The sequence below is a fragment of the Pinus tabuliformis genome, chromosome 7, assembly GCF_031772625.1.
Source record: "Pinus tabuliformis cultivar Carrire ecotype Pingquan chromosome 7, CPIR1, whole genome shotgun sequence".
Taxonomy (NCBI): Eukaryota; Viridiplantae; Streptophyta; class Pinopsida; order Pinales; family Pinaceae; genus Pinus; species Pinus tabuliformis.
In genome coordinates this window covers 1,296,110,108-1,296,132,075 of record NC_142293.1, presented here as the reverse complement: position 1 = coordinate 1,296,132,075, position 21,968 = coordinate 1,296,110,108, and the positions used below count along the sequence as shown (strand labels likewise).

Here is a 21,968-nt window from a genome sequence, read left to right as displayed (position 1 = left end):
CGATCTTTTGTTGTGATAAAGAAACCCTTAAATGAGGCAAGAGCAAAGCCACAAACCATTCGCAGTGCTGCCCATCCGTAAGATTCATGTTAGCTTCATAGATCTTGCACTTCAATCTTTGATCCATCTCCCAGGGTGTCTCACCCAGCTTCATCATGATCTCCTTGAATCCCACGATTGATTGCACTTCAAACTTGGATTTACTAAATTCCTTATTCAGTGCAGTCTGAATATCTGCCAACACAGCTGTCGGGTTATCAATGCAGCACATGATGCACCACGTTAGCTGCAATCCTATAAAGTAGTAACCAACATTGCTTTATTCATCTGGTCATATGTAATGTTTTGGGCTTTCCACATAACCTTCGCAACAAACCAAAACTGGTTCGGGTCCTCGTTTCCCAAGCCCTTGAAAATGGGAAACTTTACTATATTCTCCATATTGAACGGTGGTCGTGGTGGTGGCGTTATGGAAGAAGGTGTATGTGATGGAGGTGAAGATGGCGGTGGTGTGGGTGGATGGGGTATTCACGGGAAACCTTGCCTTATTAGGTGGACAACACTCTTTGGTGAAGCGTACGTTGCTACTTTATCGTCACTTAGAGGAGGTTCAATCAACAAGCTATATTTAGGTCCTATTCTTCGTCTGTCCCTAAACACTTTTCCACTTCGTGTAGCTCCAAACATCAAGGTAATTTCATAACCCACTTTTCACACAATAGCATTTTAATCCACATATTCAAAGATCTCAAATACTTACCTTATGGTCCCTTGAATAAGCGTCGCTTTGCTTCGCTATAGATGACTGAGGTATCGACTGCGAACTCTGTCACAAATCCTCCACTGACATGATCAAGCCAGTGATTGACATCAAGTGATATTATCTTCAGAGGCTTCCAATCTCTTCACTAACTCTTGGGTCCACACTTTTGGACCGTTAAGCCTCCACCTTCCCTGTTTGTTCGCTAGTTTAGGGATCCACTCGTATAATTCGACCGGGAAGGAACAAGAAAAAATTTCATGTATCTCTATGTACATATACCTGTCCAATCACTGCTTGTTCGCCAATCTTAGATTCCTATTTTCTTTTGCTGTAAATTCATGGATCTTCCTATCCAACCAATATTCAATTTCTTTCTTTATCGGATTCTAGTGATGCGACATCACACATCTCTTTATGCAAATCCTAGTTTTGGCAACTAAACCATTTGTTGGCTTAGTGGGTCCTGACCCAGGTTCAGAATTAAGTTTTCCAAACAAATCCCTTCACTATTAGCCCTTTCAGCATCAATCCGCGAAGCACGGACTGAAGTCTCACCTGAAGCATTATGGGGGGATGTTGGAACCAAGTGTCCACACCCAAAGATGGTTGTGATGTCATTTTATGCCCTAAACCTACCTTCGTGCAGATCGATAAACCCTTAAGGCTTATCGATGTAACTCCCTCTTACCATCCTATAGACCTACGCGAAGGTCTACGACTGTCTTTCACGAATCCTAAATAGGTAAATCCACCACTTACTCGCCTTTGTAATTACTCCTAAGTCTATTATTACCCAGATCGGGTTAAGTGTCTGATATCTTTAACATGTATTAAGATATTCTTCATGTAAATAGATATTATTACTTGCATTCATATAACAATGTAAACCATGCAGAATCACGCATCAATACATTATTAAATCATAAACCCAATATTCATCATAAGATAAATGCATAAATTCATAATAGAAATAAATGGACAAAACACAAATATCTCCACAATAATCTCTTTATTGATACTTCAGTTCCGCTTATAGACTCAAGACTACCCTGCACACTTAGCTGCAGGGGTCCGTGCACTTAGCTGTAGGGGTCCGCGCACTTAGCTGCAAGGGTCCATGCACTCAGCTGCAAACTCTACTCTAGGCCTTTACGCACACAGCTGCAGAGACTCTAAGACTCTTTGTTCTTCCTTCTAATGACCCATTACATTTTTTAATCTCTTTGTTCATTACTATCTGTTAGACTCTCTAAGAATCTCCCTTTTATACAATCCCATGGTCCACGGACCACGGCTATGTCTATACAAGGCGACACGACTTACATAAAAGAAGGGAAAATCCCTTTATGACACTTATTATCTACGTGCTCTGCGACCACAACTTGCAGAGACTTTACACTTTACATAACAAAAAATTAGGCTTTCTGCCCCAAAACTTGACTATAGCAGACCTTGTCCCAACACCCATGTTGGTGAAGGCTTGGTCCGCGAACAATCTAGTTGTGCAAACTAGAAAACAAGCAAAGATATAACAATGAAAAAAACCACCCTTCATGTTTCAATGTTCCCACACGACATAAGTGAGTGTAGGTGCATGAAAAGCAGTCTGTGGACTTATCATAGCATTGTGTGATGCTACGTGCAACTTTGGAGCATAAGCACATTCTTGACTGTGACATGCAAGCAAACGAAAGAAACAAAGATAAATTGTGTCATGCACGTGTGCTTGCAATGTAATATTCCTCCAATGCATGAGCGATAGGATCGTGCATTTCAAGTGGAGGAAGCATGATCTGTGTGTGAGATTGTTCTTCAATGCATACAGATGAGTGATGAGGAGCCTTGGGTGATTGAATAGTTTCCTGATTAGAAGTGAGACTAACCCCAAGAGAGTGAGGACCTAACATAACCATCATCTCGGGATGAAGTGCCTCAATAGTCTTGGGTGTTTCAACTTCATCATTAGATAGATCATGGTGGCTTCGAAATATCAACTGCGATAGTGTCATTATCGTGATCAAATATGGGAGTAAATGGACCACGACAACCATGATTAGAAAAATCAATGATTTCATCGGCATCCTCATGATTAGATAAATCAAATAGAGGGGTCGATGAAAAGTGAACAAACTCATCCTTTGTGTTTCCAGAAAAGAAAAATGAAAGATCAAGTGGATTTTCAATGAATGACTTATCCTTTCTGTTTTTGAATTATGGACCAACATCCATTGTGTCCTGCAAGTGATCAACAATGGGTTCATCTGTGGATGAAGACACACATGTGAAATCATGGTTGACAGGTTCACCAAATATGTCAGGATAGAATAGACGAGGCTCGAACAGAAGGGAGTCATCCTTCGTCGAGTGTTGATTCTCAAGCTCCCACTCATACTCTTCATGAATGACATCGCATATTGGTTGTGCAACACCAACTTCGTCAATGGCTTGTTCCTTGTTCACAAAAAGTGTAGAGTCTGGAATGGAAGAACACAAGACAGTATCATCCGGTGGAATAGCCGAGTACGAAGATGGAGGTTGTGGAAGAAAATGCATATGACAACTCGATGGACTCACAACCAAGTCTGTGTAAAAATTAAGCGAAGTGATGCTGGAAGGATGTGAAAGCTAGATAGGTGTGTGAGCATGATTCTCAACATCACTCAGTAGTGATGGAGATGTTTGATGAGGGGATGGTGGATAGTCACTCATGAAAGTGACTACATCTGCATGAGATTGCGCAGCTCCATCAGTGAAGAATGTTGAGAGATGCTTGATTTCAAACCTCCTCTTGGGACAAGCATATTTCTTAAGGCAATACTCGAATTGGTCCCAAAGATAGGAAAATTTCATCTGGCTCCTCGGAGCTTGAAACTGCAAGTCACGGAGACGCTGCCAAAAATCCATGATTTATTCATGCAGAGCATTGCGTTGTTGTAACAATTTTTGGTCAAGATGGTCGGGATCAAAATTATAGAAAGTGTCTTCAATGAGATCACAAAGGTTCTCAAGTGAGTGCATGCTGTCAACTAGTAGGCTAAACAACCATCGAAGTGGAGATTCGCGAAGTGTGTATGCAAGAAACAAGTTGCCCTATTCGTCAGAAAACCCATCTTCCTCATGAAGAATAGAAAGAAAGTCATGTAAGTACTCAAGCCAGGCCACTTTTCCTTCACCATCATACGTGTAAGTGGACAAGTGATCAAAAAAATCCCTCGTGATGGTGACATCTTCATGATTCGAAAAACATCGCGAAGGGAGAAGAGTGCAAGAATCCATGAAAGATATGAAAAGGTTCAAAACCGGATGAGAGGATGCAACTTGTCATCAGGCCCTCCTTCTCGCACTAGAAATGTTGATGTTGTTGGACCCACCAACATGTCAGGGGATCTCCCTGGTAAGAACTCCCAGTTAGATCTCATACCATTGGTGTAGGAGTCCCAGCACTGGGTTGTAAGGTAATGCCTTGACTGGATTTCGCACAGAGGCAAGTAAGGTAACTCTATTGATAGAAAGGGTGTGACAATTAGAGTAACATAAGGAAGGTGCATGAGAGGTTCTAACACACTAAGGGTGAGGTGAGTGCGCCCCTTGGAAACTTGTAATAGTACTTGGATTAGAAGGGAACACACAAGTGAAGATACATCACAACATGGAAGGAAAGTTAGTGAGCAATCCAAAGTGATGGTTAAACCAACAAGACATTTAAGAAAGATTCATACACACTTATACAAAATAGTTGATACATGCGCGCATAAGCAAACCAATACATATATGATTTAGAGTAAACCAGATAGCATAGAATACAATACAACATATGTATGAAACGTGCTGGCTCTTATTATATAAATAAGTGTAATTTCCAGTCATACAATACATCCATGTCCAACCACTAGTTCCAATAGTCGAACATTATAGGCACCTCTGCCTGCTCCTCCAAAGAGATGTACTAGCTTTGGGTAGTGGAGAAGCCAAGGCACATTACAATACTATCCAAGCTCTCTCCAAGATAGTCTTATCAGAAGATTGGCTGACCAAAAGCCTATACAATGAGTTATGAGGGACTATTTATAGCAAAGGGTGGGGTGACCCTTGACATTCCCCTTTGTGACAGCTCAACTATCCTCCTAACTCTTCATCTACTCTATGACTGTTACATCTGACTATCGACACTTCAGTTACACTTGACAAGACATTACATTACAATGCACATGTACCCATTTGAGACAAAATGGCTTGAGCAAGACATGCTAGACATCACTATGACTTAGACAACCATGGAAGTCCAACTCCTCAACATCCTCATGCTGATCGATAGTAACATAGTGATGCTAAGATTGATAGTCCTTGATGGTGTCCATGTGCTCTGAGGTGACATCTGTCTGAAACCAGACTCTTGCCTCCATAACATCCAAGTACACAGCTCAGGCTCCTCTTTCCAACTTGTCTAAAAGCATGTGCATTATTGTCTTCAATGCAGCCAGACCAACAACATACTTGTGTATGATGTTTGCACTGATATGGAAGTTTGGGCTAGTGGCAATGTGCATCAACTTGTCGAAGTACGAGTTAGGCTCTAGTCAGACTTGTGCCTTTTTCTTTTCCTGGGTGAGAGTTCCAATAGATGGGATCGAATGTGTGCGCACCACAACATCCATACTCTTGAATAGTCATGCATGGGAAGCCTATATGCTAGTGATGAGCTATGGGAGCTCTTCATAGTTCCGGACCTAACTTTGAATACGTTCTTTTAGCTCGACCACATTTTCCCTCATCATCTTAGGAAAGAACATTGGTGACTAGATGCAACCAGTGGGTAGGGAATATAATAGAATGGTTAATTCCTTGAGCATAAAAGATCCTAGAGGGACAAAGTAAATTTCTTTCCCCCACTATTTTTGAGTCATTGGTAGCTAAAAAATACAATAGAAAATGAGTTAACTGAGGGGTGGTATACCCTAACCAAATCACTACAAAATGTATGATCTCACCGGTGGATCAAAGCGTAAATCCCAACCATGCAAGCTCCACCTCAACATGAATTAAGTAAAATGGGACATTGATAGAAACACACATACCTAGAATCACATGGGAAAAAAGCGGGTAAACAAATGACATATACCAAGGCTCGAGAAACAAAGAAAAGGGTGAGGTATCATTCATAAAAGTTTATAATGTGCTAGGCTAAAATTTTAGGCCGAATGGAAAGACCTATATGTATGTGGGTAAGGTGGAGGGATAGTTGGGACATATAAGGGATTAAGTGGGTTTTGTTAATAAATTCCCTAGTGTTAGAATTATGCCTTATGTGTTACAATGCATCTAATAAAATGTTGAAACAATAGTTTTGATTAATCTTTGATTGTGTGTGATAAATACCAAGGAGAGGAGTGATATGACTAGGAAAAAACTTGTCACAACATCCATGTGTCTAGAATGATAATGAATAGGAGAAGCATCCCTCTTGAGTATGTGACCTGAATCAACAAAAACAAACACGTCAATAAAAAACCATATCAAGTTTAAATTACAATTAAATATCATGGGAAGAAAATAGAAGAGAGATTAACCTAGGGGATTAAAGGGTAAACATGGAAATCTGCTACATACTGGTGAAGGTACAAGGAAACATATGTCTACAAATAACTAATAAATAAACATGAAGAGAAAATATTTTTCATAATCCTATTGACATTAGAATTAAAGGTTAGCATCCTTAATGGGAAATTCCCCATAGATGTGAATTAGCAATAGAGGAAAAAAAAATTAGAGTGGATTTTGAGATACATTACAAATGCCCAAAATTATGATATTATTATTTACAGGAAATATTTATAAAGAGATGAAAGAAAACTATTTAAATCATATTCATACAAGAAAATTAAACAAAACTAATTATAGTAGCAAGATAAATTAGAAAAGAAATCATATAACTAACCATGTACACCATTGTGAGTTAATAACTTAAAAGTTAAAGTGAACTAACAACAATCTCAAATAGTTTAATATACAAGTAGGTTAGATACAAATGGGTTTACAGAACCAAGTATGGGCAAGATGGAAAAGTTGATAAACATAAAGCGCGTCTTGTTGCTAAGGGTTTTTCACAAGTTGAAGGCATTGACTATACTGAAACCTTCTCCCCTATTGCCAAAATGAACTCTATCTACCTTGTTCTTTCCCTTGCTACATCTTTCAAATGGGAAGTCCATTAGATGGATGTTAAATCTGCCTTCTTGCATGGGGACTTGCATGAAGAAATCTATATGGAACAACCTCCTGGCTTTATAGAAACAAACTTCGGCCTTGTATGTCGGCTTAAGAAAACACTTTATGGTCTCAAGAAAGCTCCTCAGGCTTGGTATGCCAAAATGGATAGCTTTCTTTTAGAAACTGGCTTTTTTAGGTGTCATTCTGACAATACTGTCTACACCAAGAATGTGGGCAAGTCTCTTATCATTCTTGTTCTTTATGTCGATGATATTATCCTTACTGGTAGTGATCCCAACCTTATAAACCATGTGAAGTCCAGCCTTAAAAATAAGTTTGAAATGATAGACTTAGGACATTTGCATTATTTTCTTGGTCTTCAAGTCTTGCAATCCAAGGAAGGTATTTCCCTTTCCCAATCCAAGTATGCCTGTGATCTTCTACGCCATTTTCACATGGAATACTATGATCCAGCCCCTTCTCCCTTTCAGTCTAGAGCCAAAATTTCTGTCACTTTTACTTCCCCTGAAGTTGATGCTACCTTATACCGTCAACATGTAGGAAAAAAAAATTTATTTGACCCATACTCATCTTGACCTTTCCTTTGTTGTTGGCCTTCTTTGTCGGTTTATGAAAAACCCACATGAAAGTCATTGGAAAGAAACTAAAAGAATACTTTGTTATGTTCAAGGTATAGTTCAGTTCGTGATTCATTACAGTGCAGAAGCATCTCCGCTATTGGTTGGTTTCACTGATTCTGATTGGGCTGGTGACCCTGATGATCAAATGTCTACTGCAGGTTATGTGTTCACTCTTTGTTCAGGACCTATTACATGGGCTTGCAAGAAACAAAGTGCCATTTCTCTTTCTTCATCAGAAGCAGAGTATCGTGGTGCTGTAGAAGCTAGTAAGGAAGCCCTGTGGCTTCGTCAAATCCTGTCAGAGTTTGGCTTTCAACATCAGCATCCGACTACACTTTGGTGTGATAATCAAAGTGCCATTCAACTATGCAAAGATCCAGTCCAACATCAGAACAAAAAACACATTGAACTAAACATGCACTTCATAAAAAAGCTCATTCATGACCATGTTCTAGAAGTGCAACATTGTTCAAAAGATGATCAAGTTGCAGACATCTTTACAAAGGCTCTCACAGAGGCGAAGATTACTAAACTTCGATTTATGGTTGGAGTTCAGGAAGTTGTTACTAAGGGGGGATAGGTTCTAATGCCTCCTTCCTCTTATTGTGTCATATTTGTACATCCTTCAATCCTATCCCAATTTGTTCTTAAGGGGGGATGTTAGGATATTCCGACACATAGGAAATAGTTAAGTATAACTTGGTCTAGTGTAGAGTTAGGTAAAGTGTGTTTCTTTACTATGTACTTTTGTAACTTACAATCTGACTATCATGATATGTAATGATCCAAAGGTTCATTCTCTCCTCAATATTATCAACACTTGATCCATGGCTTAACACCTAATTGCTCCATGATCTCTATTTAAAGAGCATGGAGGGTCATTTGTAGGATAACCGTTCATGAGAGAAGCTTATGTAAATTTTCATTCTTTTATTAATAAATTGCCTGAAGTGGCCACGTTGGCTCAGGCCGTGGACTGTTTCCCTCTTTGAGGGTTTTAACCACGTCAACAATACTGGTGTATTGATCTATGATCTGTTTGTGAGTGGTGTCTGTTGGTGTTCTATCTGAGGAACTTACCTTGTAAATTCCTACAGGTACAAGGAAACATATGTTTACAAATAACTAATAAATAAACATGAAGAGAAAATATTTTTCATAATCCTATTGACATTAGAATTAAAGGTTAGCATCCTTAATGGGAAATTCCCCATAAATGTGAATTAGAAATAGAGGAAAAAAAAATTAGAGTGGATTTTGGGATACATTACAAATGCCCAAAATTATGATATTATTATTTACAACAAATATTTATAAAGAGATGAAAGAAAAGTATTTAAATCATATTCGTACAAGAAAATTAAACAAAACTAATTATAGTAGCAAGATAAATTAGAAAATAAATCATATAACTAACCATGTACACCATTGTAAGTTAATAACTTAAAAGTTAAAGCGAACTAACAACAATCTCAAATAGTTTAATATACAAGTAGGTTTTTAAAAATAACGGGGCTTCACTGTGGGAGCAATACCATACCATGTGAATTCATATTGGGGGATATATATTGAGGAAAAAATGACATAATATATTGGTCAAATAAGGGGGGCTAAAGAGTTTTTATATTGGTAGGTATAAAATATGGAGCTCAAAGTTAATGAAAAAATACAAAGAGGTATTAAAAATGTTACTGAAAAAATGGATACCTATAATTTCTAGTGAAAGTAGGGGTTTTTTAAATTGGGAAACTTTATTGGGTTTGTATTGCTATGGGGTTAAATAATGTGATTTTTAGAGGTACTTTCCAATATGTAGGCTTTCTTCTTTCCTTGTAAGACTCTTGGTTCCCCATTTTCATCCACATATGCAATGGCCTTGTCATAACAGTCTAGCTTAGTTCTATGAAGATACAACGAATCCATGCCCAACAACATATTATATGATCCCAACTGTAATGCATTCAAATGTGCTGCGATAGGCATACCATTCATATCAAATGCACAAGCTCTTACCCAAAGGTGAACTCGCTTCTTTGTACTTGTAACCAACTACACTAACCAAGATTCTACATGTAATTCCTTGAAACCACACTTATCCACCAAGTCAAGCCTAAGATTAGAGGAAATTTTAGCCAAAAAATGGCCTCCTAAGAAAAAATAATAAAATAATAGTTAAAATAATAAAATAATTGTTATGAATTTTAGAGGGAAAAGAAGAAAACTACTTTTTTAATTGTATTTTTGTCTGATCTCCTTATAGGTTTACTCAAATTTCAAGTGTACACACTCATTGGATGCATAATTAAGTTTTTCATCCAAGGAGTACCCATCATGAATAGTTTTTAGAAGAACCACATTGATAAAGATTGAAGATATATTAAATAAGCGCGCTGAACATGATTTTTAATGTATCTTCAATTTTTATCAATGTGTGTCTTCTAAAAAGTATGTGTGATGGGTCCTCGTTGGATGCAAAATTTAATTTTGCATCCAATGAGTGTCTACGCTTGAAATTTGAGTAAACTTATAAGGAAATAAGACAAAAATACAATTAAAAAAAAATAGTTTTTCTTATTTTCCCTCCAAAATATTTACATGTACCTCTTTTTAAATTTAAAGTATTTTGATTGGTTTACATGTTATAACATGGAAATTACATTAAAATTTCATGAGAACTTTTAGCCTAAAATTTCCTCTAATGCATAATTATAATTAGATCCAAGATCAATCAAAATAGAAATAACTTGATCACAGAGCTTACCATCCATATCAATGATAAATGCCTGATCGTATGCATGTTTGCTATCCAATGCTGTAAAAATACAAGAAATACTCTGGCCAACATCCCCAATGGTATGTACATATTTTGCACTATTTATCTGAGGCCTACCACCTTGATTCTATGGGCAAGTTCTCCTGCGATGATCTTTGCCACAAGTCCAACACTCTATAGACTTGCAGCCTGCATCCTTGTTCTACTCTTCATATCGATGCCTCTATCCTCTATTTGATGCATTGAAGTTATTATATGGCATTGCATTCTCTTTATTACCTATACCGTAAGGTCTTTCTTGCTTTCTGTCCCATTTTCCTTTGTTCATTTCGTTACCTTTCCTATTTGACTTAGTCTCACAGATGCTCTTCAATTGTTCATAGCAATGCCTTAACTTTCGAATGGCCTCCTCCAATGATCTAGGCTCATTGAACTCAATCTTGTATTTCAATAAAACAAGTAATCCACTAATGGACATCTGAATCTTGTCCTTTTCCTCTGTAGTAACTCCAAGAACCTACTAGTGTACTCATCATCTGTCATTGATCCCATCTTTAGCTCATAGAATTATTTTTCCTTGTCATCAAAGTATCTCTCTGACAAATACTTCTTCTTGAATAACTATGAAAACTCACTCCAAGTCAATTATTCCTCATGAATACATCTGACATTATTCACGTATTCCAACCAAATGTATTATTTATCTTTGAGATTAAATGTAGCTACTCTGGCTTTCATTTTCTCTGAATAATCATGCAATCTAAAGAACTTCCTCATGCCAAGCAACCATGCCTGTGCATACTGTTGTTTCTTCATCTCTTCATCAAAAGTTGGTGCCTTTTCTTTCTTAAAATCATCTGGAAAGTATCCCCTATCACTCCTCCTATAAGGATGATAACGATGACAATCATAGTGCCTATCTGAATCATAACTATAATAGTACTTGTGTCCATCCCCTCTCCTATCTGGAGTGTCCAACAATCTGCCATCTCTAATGTGTCATCTGTATTTGACTTTTGACCACCATGAAATCTACTACCATATGCCCCATTAGTTATGTCCTCCTGCTGATAGTTAATCTGACGTGGTTCTTGTCACTGCGAATCTGACAAACTCTAAAGTATCAATGCATTTACGTCTGCTTGTTACTCATGTGTTTGCATGATTCAGTCATTATCTGCCTTATAACTCCTTATCTCTTCCTTTAAGCTTCTCAATGTATCTGCCAAGTCGGAAGACTTCCCAACACCATACTGCTCATTTGATTCATAGGAAGAGTCCTTGTAGTCTACCATCTTGCTATCCATTTGATATTTCTTCTTGCAAGGTATATCATGTCAGCTAAAACAAACCACAATAAACCAACATAACTTAGTATATCTTGGGGAGGATACCTTGTCTGAAAGATAAAAAATTAACGTGATACATGTATAACATAATCATGATAGAATATATAAACATAATGCATAATTATGTAATCCTGCAACCATCATTCTAGCTAGGTTCCAATCATCAATGCATGAACTTAACAACAATACACACAACGACCTCATGCATGACCTTAACAACAATACACACCACGACCTCATGCATGACAACAATCACTACATCACTACACACTTGACCACATGAAAACATTAACATGCATAAGCACTGTGTATCCAACCACACACATGCATAAACACATGTACTTAAGCATAAATGAACAATATGTGTAATCAAACCTAAAAGAATGATACATGTAACCAAGCATACAAGAATGAAACCAAACATATGAGAATGTAACCAAGAATGAAAAATGATACATGTAAGAGACATATAACAACATGTAACAAATCATACACTCATGTCAATGCACTCCACAATAAGAACATCAACTTCCACATCATGACATCACTACAAGCATGATCAACATTATGAAAATGCAACAAGCACATGGAATGCAAGTGTAAGAGACACACATGCAACTGACATGCATGCATGACCAACACACAACCCATCTAGTCTAAGACCATGCTCTGATTCCACTCTGTAACACCCTCCTCCCACATCTACCCAAACAACTGGCCATTTGGGGTAAACATGTGATGAGATGCCATTATGATATTATTCGACCTCCTAGGTCATGTTAAGGAAGTGGAACCAATAGAAACACACCATACCGACATTCAACATCGGCATTAGGACCTTTAGGAACTAATATAACCTTTTTTCCAACTAGCCCCTGGGTCCCACTAAGATTTTGGACCACTTGAACTCTGGATTCTCTCATTCTATGGGCATGCCACCGTCCAGGGACCTATGGACTCTCTCGCAAGACTACAAGCCAGTGTCCAGGGACTTTTTTGCATAATGTTGTGCCAGCAGGATTTGAGCCACTTTTCTAGGCCCAGAGCCCAAGTCACTGACCAGAATAGAATGACATCTTCAAAACAGTAAAATAACAAACAAATGATAGTATAAATGCAATCAATTGAATGAGAGCTTGACTGCACCCCTACTAGCCATGACAGGAATTTCGTTAAGCATATCACGAATATGTAATCTACAGGTGTAAATAACTGATATGAGCATAGGGGTATCATACTTAGCTGAAAATCGCTAAGATACATTGATGCCCCAACACGTTGACCTTTGTTTCATCCATTAGGTCATTGATACATTCATTTACAAGTAAAAGCATTGAGAGAGCTATACATAGCTACTCTCAGAAAACACATACATAATGAGCATAATAGAAACATAAATACCAATGAAATCACAACCATATAATCCACATATAGACCAGTATAATACTCATAGAAATACAAGGATAACTAACCTCATATTGATTATGCAAAATCCAAGCCAGAGATGTGACTTCCACATTCCACCAGACCATAGAATGGCTAAGAAAAATCTCTCTTCAATCATTCACCCCCGTGCCATATTCCAAGCATGAATGTGGGATCTTATAGAACACATCAATCTAAAACCATCTAGGGTGTCTAGATGCCATCCACCTCAACCCATCAAACAATGATTCCATGTCACAGTTGGACATCAAAAAACCATCATCAGATTGGTCTCCATCGAAGCCTTCCAGGGCTTCTAGACTATTTGTTCCAACTAAGGCTTCCTAGACTAGTAACTCAACCCATAGCTGTCATTGAGCTTCAAGAGCATTTGTTTGACCAAGGCTTCCAAGACTAGTAACTCGACCCATAACGGGCTTCCATAGCGTTTTTCCAACCAAGGCTTCCAGGACTAGTAACCCAACCCAAGTTGTTACATGGCTTCCAGACGGTTTGTCCAACTAGGGCTTCTAGGAAGGAATAGCTCAACTGAAACTAAGGAAACATGAGAACCAACCAAAACAAAACAAGGAAATAAGCCCATAATCTCCATGTCTATCCAGAAAATGGCAAGGTTAGAAAATCTATTGTCAATCCAGGCAATCCTCCATGCCAGTGACATATCATGACCAATAATCCACATTCATATGCCATGCATGCCAAAACTAGTGAGGAAAACATACATGAAACTTAGTACTTGCAAGAAAATCCTGTTATAGCTGTTGATCTTGATGTCCTCTTGCACTTTCCTTCTCTTCCTTATCCTTCTTGCTCCAAAAATACAAGTATGCCACACCCTCCAAGAGTGCTCAAAGAAAACTCTAATTATCCAAGAGTTTGAGAGAGAGAGAGAGAGAATAGTGAGAGAGCTCCAACAATGAATTGACAAAAGGTTACCAACCGCTCCTCAGAAGCCTTTTATGAATGAGACCTCTATTTTCTTCATTTTCCTCCTCGCATGCAAATTGTGACCTTTCACCTCCCTTTTCTCCTAATTTCCATTATTTTCATAAATAAATGTGCCAAAAATGCCATTTTTCCTTTCAAAGCCTTAGCCATTTCCTTTTCCAATTTCCTTAGCCATTAATCAATCACAAGTGACCCTCATAACTAGGATTATGCTGAACATTTAGCTTGGAATAAGTGTCCCATCAACCGTGGTTATTATTTTTCCTTTATTAACTTTTATTACATGAAATTTTCACCAGGGTTGTTACATATTATAAGCTCAATTGAAATTATAAGATTGAGAAAATCATAAGTGGAGTTTGGAAAGTTTACTGTGGGCTTGAAAGCAATTGTAAGTTGGTAGATCTTTGGATATAGGGAAAAAACTCCTCTTTGAGATTCTATTCACTCCTATTATCTTACATGGATTTGATGTGTGGGGTTGTAGTACATCCTTAGCTTCTTAGAGGAAGATTGATCAGATCCAAAAGTATCTTATAGCCTTCAATATCAATATTAAAGGAAATACTCAATATTCTATCCTCCTAATTGAAGCCATCCTTCCCCCCATTGAAAAACGGAAATTACTAGGTACCTCATGGAAAGGAAGAACTTATGCAAAATGGAAGCGAAGGGATTTCCTAAATTAATTCTAAATCTAGTAAAAACCTCTGCCTTCCACTCAAGTGAGGATGACATAAGGATTCCCAAGATTGGATAGCACATTAGGGGATAAAGGAGGATATCATTTTGTAGAATAAGGATAATATTAAACATATTATTACTTCCACATTTAATGTGAATTTGTGAGGAAATAAAGATTTAAAGGGAAAACAAAAAGTAATATATTATAAGGAGGTGATCAACCCAAATCTAGAAAACCAAACTTATCTTTTTGTGTTAACTAGTGTTACGAAAAAAATGAGCATTGCTAAAATTAGAACTAATTCTCATGAACTCGATAGTAAAACTGAGAGTTGGTAAATTCCCAAAACACGTCGAGATGAAAGAGTCTATCACTTGTGTGATTCCAAGAGAATTGAAGATGAAAATCACTTTCTCTTAAACTGTCTTTTTTATACTAACATTTGATCTAATGTTCAAAATATTTTCCCTGATACTAACCTTCTTGACCTTTTAAGTTAGCAAAACTTTGGCGATATGGGAACACTTATCTCACTTATTTTTGACTACAGAAAGAAAATGTTAAATAATTCTAATTAACCAATTATCTTCTTAACGTTTAGTATACCATCTACGTATTTTTTATGTTAATGATGATCATCATCATCATTAAAAGTTTGATTCCTTCATAATCAAGCATATTTATACTAGCAATGAATATGGGAAAAAGCATGGATGATATTAGCATGTTGAAGACTCATATGGCTAGGACCTTTGATATGAAGGATATAATGGTAGCAAAACAAAACCTAGGCATATAAATACATAGGTACAAGAAAATTTGTAAGCTTGCGTTTTCACAATAGAACTATAACAAGAAAATACTTGTTAAATTCAAAATAAATAATATGAAACTTATAAATATCCTTTTAGCTTCTCATTTTAACATTTCTTTAGTTTTATGTCCTAGTAATGAGGAAGAATAGGATTATATGTCTCATGTATGATAAGCTAATGTAGTAATAAGTTTGATGTATGCAATGATATATAGTAGAGAATATATTTTATATGAAGTGGGTGTTTCTTGTAGGTGCATGGAAAATATAGAAAGAGAGCATTGAAATGAAGTGTAACAAGCGATTTGTTATCTTAGAGGAATAAGTGATTATTGCAACACATTTAATGGTTTTAGTGATTTTGTTTCTAGTAGTGTTGATTCATATTTCGCAGGTAATTTGGACAAGAGGAGATCTACTTGAAGTTATGCCTTTACTCTTACAAGAGAATCTATTAGTTGGATGTGAAAGCTTCGAGAAATAATTGTTTTATCCATTAGCAAGGCAGAATATATCCCTGTCTAACATGCTTGCAAGGAGGAAATTTGATTGAATGGGCCTTCTAGGTGAGCTTGGAAGAATGTATGATGATTTAACTATATTTTGTTATAGTCAAAGTGCTATCCATTTGGATATAAATCCATATTATCATAGTAAGACTAGGTGTATTGATATTGGGTATCATTTTCTAACACAGATTATTGATAGTGGTGACCTATATCTTAAGACAATCCACACTCAAGAAAATTTGTAGACATGTTTATGGAGTGTTGTAATAGAAATTGTGGTGGTTTCTAGCTTACCTTTGCTTATAGAGGAGGTGATGAAAGGGCTTGAGAAAGATATCAAGTAAATTGTTGTCGAGGTGAAAAATCTTAGAATTGTGACAACAAAATTAAAAAGGAAATTGTAAATGAAAAAAATTACATTATGTGAATATTTTGGAAGCTTGAATAACATTATTGGTTTCTAAAGCTTACATAAATTTATATAACAAATGTAATGGTGCCATGATATAATATATCTAGGGTAGTGAGAGAAATGATTAGAGTGGTTTCTAAACATAGATAGATATATCAAGGCAACCTGAAAGATGGGTGGAGTGGGTTGTAAGCTGGATTTTCGCCTCGTTAAATAAAATACCATACCTTACATAGTATTAGCCTTTAAACATGTAAAATTCGTGTTATGTGAATTATTCATTGCATCATCCATGATACAATATATCTAGGGTAGCAAGAGAAATGATTAGAGTGGGTTGTAAACCTAGATAGATATATTAAGGCAGCCTTGAAGATGGGTGGAGTGGGTTGTAAGCTGGATTTTCGCCTTGATAAATAAAATACCATACCTTACATAGTATTAGCCTTTAAACATGTAAAATTCATGTTATGTGTATTATTCATTGCATCATTATTTCTCTATTATTAATATTTTATAAAAGATAAAATACTAACAAGTACCCTATTTTCATAGTTGGCTTGAGAGCAAAGAAAAATAGCATACCCATTGATATTTGCAACTTGTATGAAATATTAACATACTTTAACATCTACAAAACATTCCAAAAATATTATCTTGTTGGGGGTGGAAAAACAAGAAGAATTGGCTACAAGAAATCAAATCTTGCACGTGTCAATCTAACCATTCCAAAAACCATTAATATTTCCATATCTTCTTGGTGGTTGTAGTTAGCTTATGATTTTTCTAGTGCAATTAGAACTTGTAAAATGAGACATCATATTTTGCATAATGAAATCTTGGTAGCTAGACCTTTTTTATACATTTAATTAATATATAGATATTTGGTAAAAAAATCATTAACTATCACAATTATTCAATTTTGATTAAAAAAAAATAATATTAATAATTTTTTATTTAAACAAAATATTTAAAAAATATTAATAATTTATTTATTTATTTCTTTAATATATTTTTTTCCATTTTAAAATTATTCAATAAGTATTTTCAAATTCTAAAGCTTATAAAAATATGTAATTAATTCAATATTTATATGGAAATTTCGATTATTTATCATTTATTACCGAGTATGAAAGAAAAGTATAATACAACCTTTCGAAATGCTACACTCTATAGTATATTTTTCCTGAATCAAAAAGAGGCTGAAAAGCTTTAGTATATTTTTCCCGTAAAAAAATCATGAAACACAGATCACAACAGTGGAAAATGGTATCATTTTTCAACTATATTGATAGACACGATAAAATTTGGCAGAAATGTAAAATGCGGTGTAATCATTTTCGCTTCCCGCCAAAAACGACGTTCGTCAGTTTACCATATTTTGATCTCTTCTCCAAGGCAGCGAGCCAAAGATTTCATGCAGTATGAGTCGGTACTACACCTAATGATAGGGGACGGCAAAGTGAAGTTTTTGAAGTTTTAGATTTTTTATTACTTTTTTTTGGAGGGCATGTAGTTGATATATAATATTGAGAGCTTTTCTTTTATATATATTTCTCATTCCTATATATAATAGGATATATATTTTTATTCATATATTGAGAGCTTTTATATATATATAGTTAAAAATCTAATGATATTTTATATATAGTTAAATAAAATTTTAATTTCAAAATATTTATTATATTATATTTTTTTTAATTTTTATTGAAATAAAATTATTGTAATTTTTTTTGTTTTAAATATAAAAATAAATTGTAAAATTTAAAAATATCTTTTTAGATTCTAATAAACTAAATTCAAACCTTAATAATCACCCTCACTTGTTTTGAATCCTATCTTGCAAAATAGTAAACTACTCTAATAAATAAATAAATAAATATTCAGCGTAGATGATAAGGTTAAGTGTTTTGGTTTTACTTAAATCTTAAATAAATAAATTTCTCACCTGTAAAATAAATAGTTATATTATAGTTATATAAGGTAATATAACATAATTTGTTTTTTAATTATATTTTTTAGTTTTTTTATAAAATTCTAAAGAAAATGAGCTTATCCATGAATGTTGAATTTATTGTGTTTAAAGACATTAAAGAAAAACTAAAGATGTAGATGATATATTATATTTGAAAAGACATTAATCACGTGAATATCATGCAATGCCAATTTATTAGGCATCAATTGGAATATATTAAAAAAAAAAACCATTTTACATTTAAGGGATTTCTCTTTTTATTGGTGAAAGATCTAGAATTATGAAAAATAATAATGATTACGTGACATTTTTAGAAAATGAAAGTTAAATTTGATAATACATTTTATTATAGAATTTCCTTTAATAATAAGTATTTACCATATATCTTCATTTTTCTTTAATAATATATGTTTATTACATTGACAAATATATGCTTATCATATTCATATTCTAATCTTGGTCTTGATGATGAACCACATTAGATGGTTCAAAATGGGAGCTATGAATTATTTCAAAAGTCAATTCCAAAAAATTACATTTCTTTTATTTTTATCCTAGTGTTTGAAGTTCTTTGGTATCATGTTTTTACATTTAATTTATTCCATATTTTTAATATTCATAAATGATGTAATTCACTACCATTTTTAACATAAGATTGCTAATATGTGCACCAAACAATTGTTCAAATAAATACAATATGCTTCAGATTCATGTTGAGCATGAAAACATTTCACAACTCTCTCATACTTAGCAACACCTTTCATAATTTTTTTAACTCTATTTTTTTTCCACTCTTAGTTTTTTTATTACTTGAAGATATAGGTTGTGTTGACCCAAACTCAATAGTATTGTTACGCTGTAAGGCGTTCCCATCTAAAATCAACTCTCCTCTCAGGCTACGTGTCCATTCGTGGGCCCTTGATTTAGGTGTTAGATGATTAAAATTATTTGAGCCATCACATTGATTCCACCAATATTAAATTAGATTTAGTTAAAAATTATAAGAATCGCGATTGGCCACGCAACACAACAATCTTGCCTTGCTCGACACTACCTGGATTGCCCTTGCTCAACGATACTGGATCACCCTTATTGGATCTTTTGAAGAACCTTTTGAAGAATTTGTTGGTGAGGCATATCTTTCTGTTAATAAAATCTGTGCTGATAGGGTCATGGAGGTCATTAGCCCTGATGAGGATTCCGTGTGGATCCATGATTACCATCTCATGCTTCTTCGTACATTTCTGTGAAAGACGTTCAATAAGATGAAGATAACTTTCTTCCTTCACAACCCATTTGCCTCCTTTGAGATTTACCGCATTCTTCTGGTGCATGAACAGATTCTACAGGGTCTGGTCAATGTTGATCTGATTGGGTTCCATACTGTTATTTATGTTATTTCTGTTTACTTGTCTATCACTACAACTTCCAAATAGGGTTGCATGCAGGTTTATTGGACCGTTTCAATTTGTGTGTCTACGCAAATGCAAAGTAAAGCAGAGTTGGTGCTCCCACCATTCTATTTTTTTCCTCGACAAGTGTGTTTTACTTTCGTGTTTTATTGTTGTGTTTTTCCTACAGAAGTCTTAAGAATAAATGAATGAATGGCTTTCATGGCACTATGATTCTTCTGTGTATAGCGTCATTTTTATTTGTCAATACTCATGTATATATTACCTTGTAAATGAATAGTTATGTTAAAATATTGAGTTACAGTATCATTTATTTCTACCCATCATTTTTTTAATCCAATCCTAATGTAAATTGTTTTTTATCAGCGCCCGTTTTTAAAGATTTTTCAATTTCATAAGTAGGAGAGTGTCAACAACAACTACACTTTGCCTTCTCACTCTATTATCTGGGTAGATTTAGGGAGATTCAAGGCACAATTTTGGGTTTTGGATGGAAAATTCGGTGGTTTGAGCAGCTACATTTGGTCATGAAATAAATGATCCATACATTCATGCCCCTGGGCTGATCTAATAGGCAATGTTTGTTGTGGATTCTAACTTTCTTGATTGATCCAAGATTTGTGAAATATGATTAGGGTTTCAAGGGGGGCTAAAAATAGATTCTGTGGAGAAATTGAGAATTGTTTTTTAAAGTGGCAGGGATTGACATATCAAGTTTGACTGAATACAAATTCTTGGTTGCAGCCTCTAATTTCCCAAGTGAATTCACAAGGACGTAGGGTTGCACATAGACTGTAGGCATCTAGGTTTTGTAGGTGTTGTGGTGTGATGCTCTTATTTTGGTTGCGACCTATGATGAAATTATTGATGATGAAGATAATGATCAAGGTATCAGGGGATGTCATGATAAATACAATGACAAAATAAATAGCACCACTAGCGAGGCAAATGGGAACATGCTTAGCAATTACAGCTACGATGAGGCCAGAGCCCTCGCCCAAAAGATTGAAGAAGAATCATAGTTTCTTAGGAAGGTCTTCAGAATCAAAGACGTTCTTGCAAACCTAGATGAGGTAGTGTTTGTTCTGAGTTAAATATCAATCAGTTTTATTGGATCAACTCATACATCAATAGTACTTTGATAGTTTTTTTTTTTGTTAGCAACCATTAAACATACGTTTCATAAGTACTCATGCATATTTTATTGAAACAATAACAAGTTTTGAAAAGTGCATACACAAGGGTTCACTCATTTCTCTAAAAATCAATCCCCTTTTGTTTTGTATTGCAGTCTAATAGAAAGTTATACAAGTTCTTGAGAAGATTGGAATTAATGAAAATCACAGTGGATACCCTCAAATTATGCTTTTTCAGTCATTTGAAAAATGTGCTCCATGGCAGAGTTGAACACATTTCCCTATTATATGTAAAATAGGGATGAGAGGAGCTCTTCCAAATGTGATGCGAGGTTACACATCATTTTTCCATATTGTTCAATATCCCACATGTGCAATGGTTTATTCCATCGAGGCAACTGAAATTGGGAAATAAGTTAACTAGTTGTAGAAGCACACTTTAAAGGAAATTTGGTCTATGGTGAAAAGGCTTATCAGGTATTTGAATCGAAAACATCCTTGTTCAATATTGGAAGCATCGATAATCTAATTCTGAATTCCAATGTATGGTTATGCAGAAATGTAGTGTTTAGTCACAACATCAGTTTCTTTTATGTTGCATTATGGGAAGTTATCGTAACACAAGTAAAATAAGCAACTTTTAAGGCTTCATTTACGTTGACTTGGACCTACCTACATACCTACTAAAGGCTTAAACGTGCTTATTGCTTCTCTGTGGTATACTGCAGTGGCTGGAAATAACTTGAAGAATGGGTGAAGATTGTTGTTAATGTCGTTGTGGCAACAATTGCAGGCATGGTAATGTGCCAAAGTTACTGAAGTTTTTCCTATGCTTTACTAGAAGGGATTTTTGTTCATAAGCATCATTTTTCATGTTGCAGGTACCTAGCCAGATTCT

General features: G+C 35.3%; 1 pseudogene; it reads left to right on the top strand.

Moving 5' to 3' along the window:
* Positions 1-415: 415 nt before the first annotated feature.
* The window catches only part of LOC149252251 (cytochrome P450 750A1 pseudogene), a 45,077-nt pseudogene continuing 23,524 nt past the window's right edge, over positions 416-21,968 (top strand).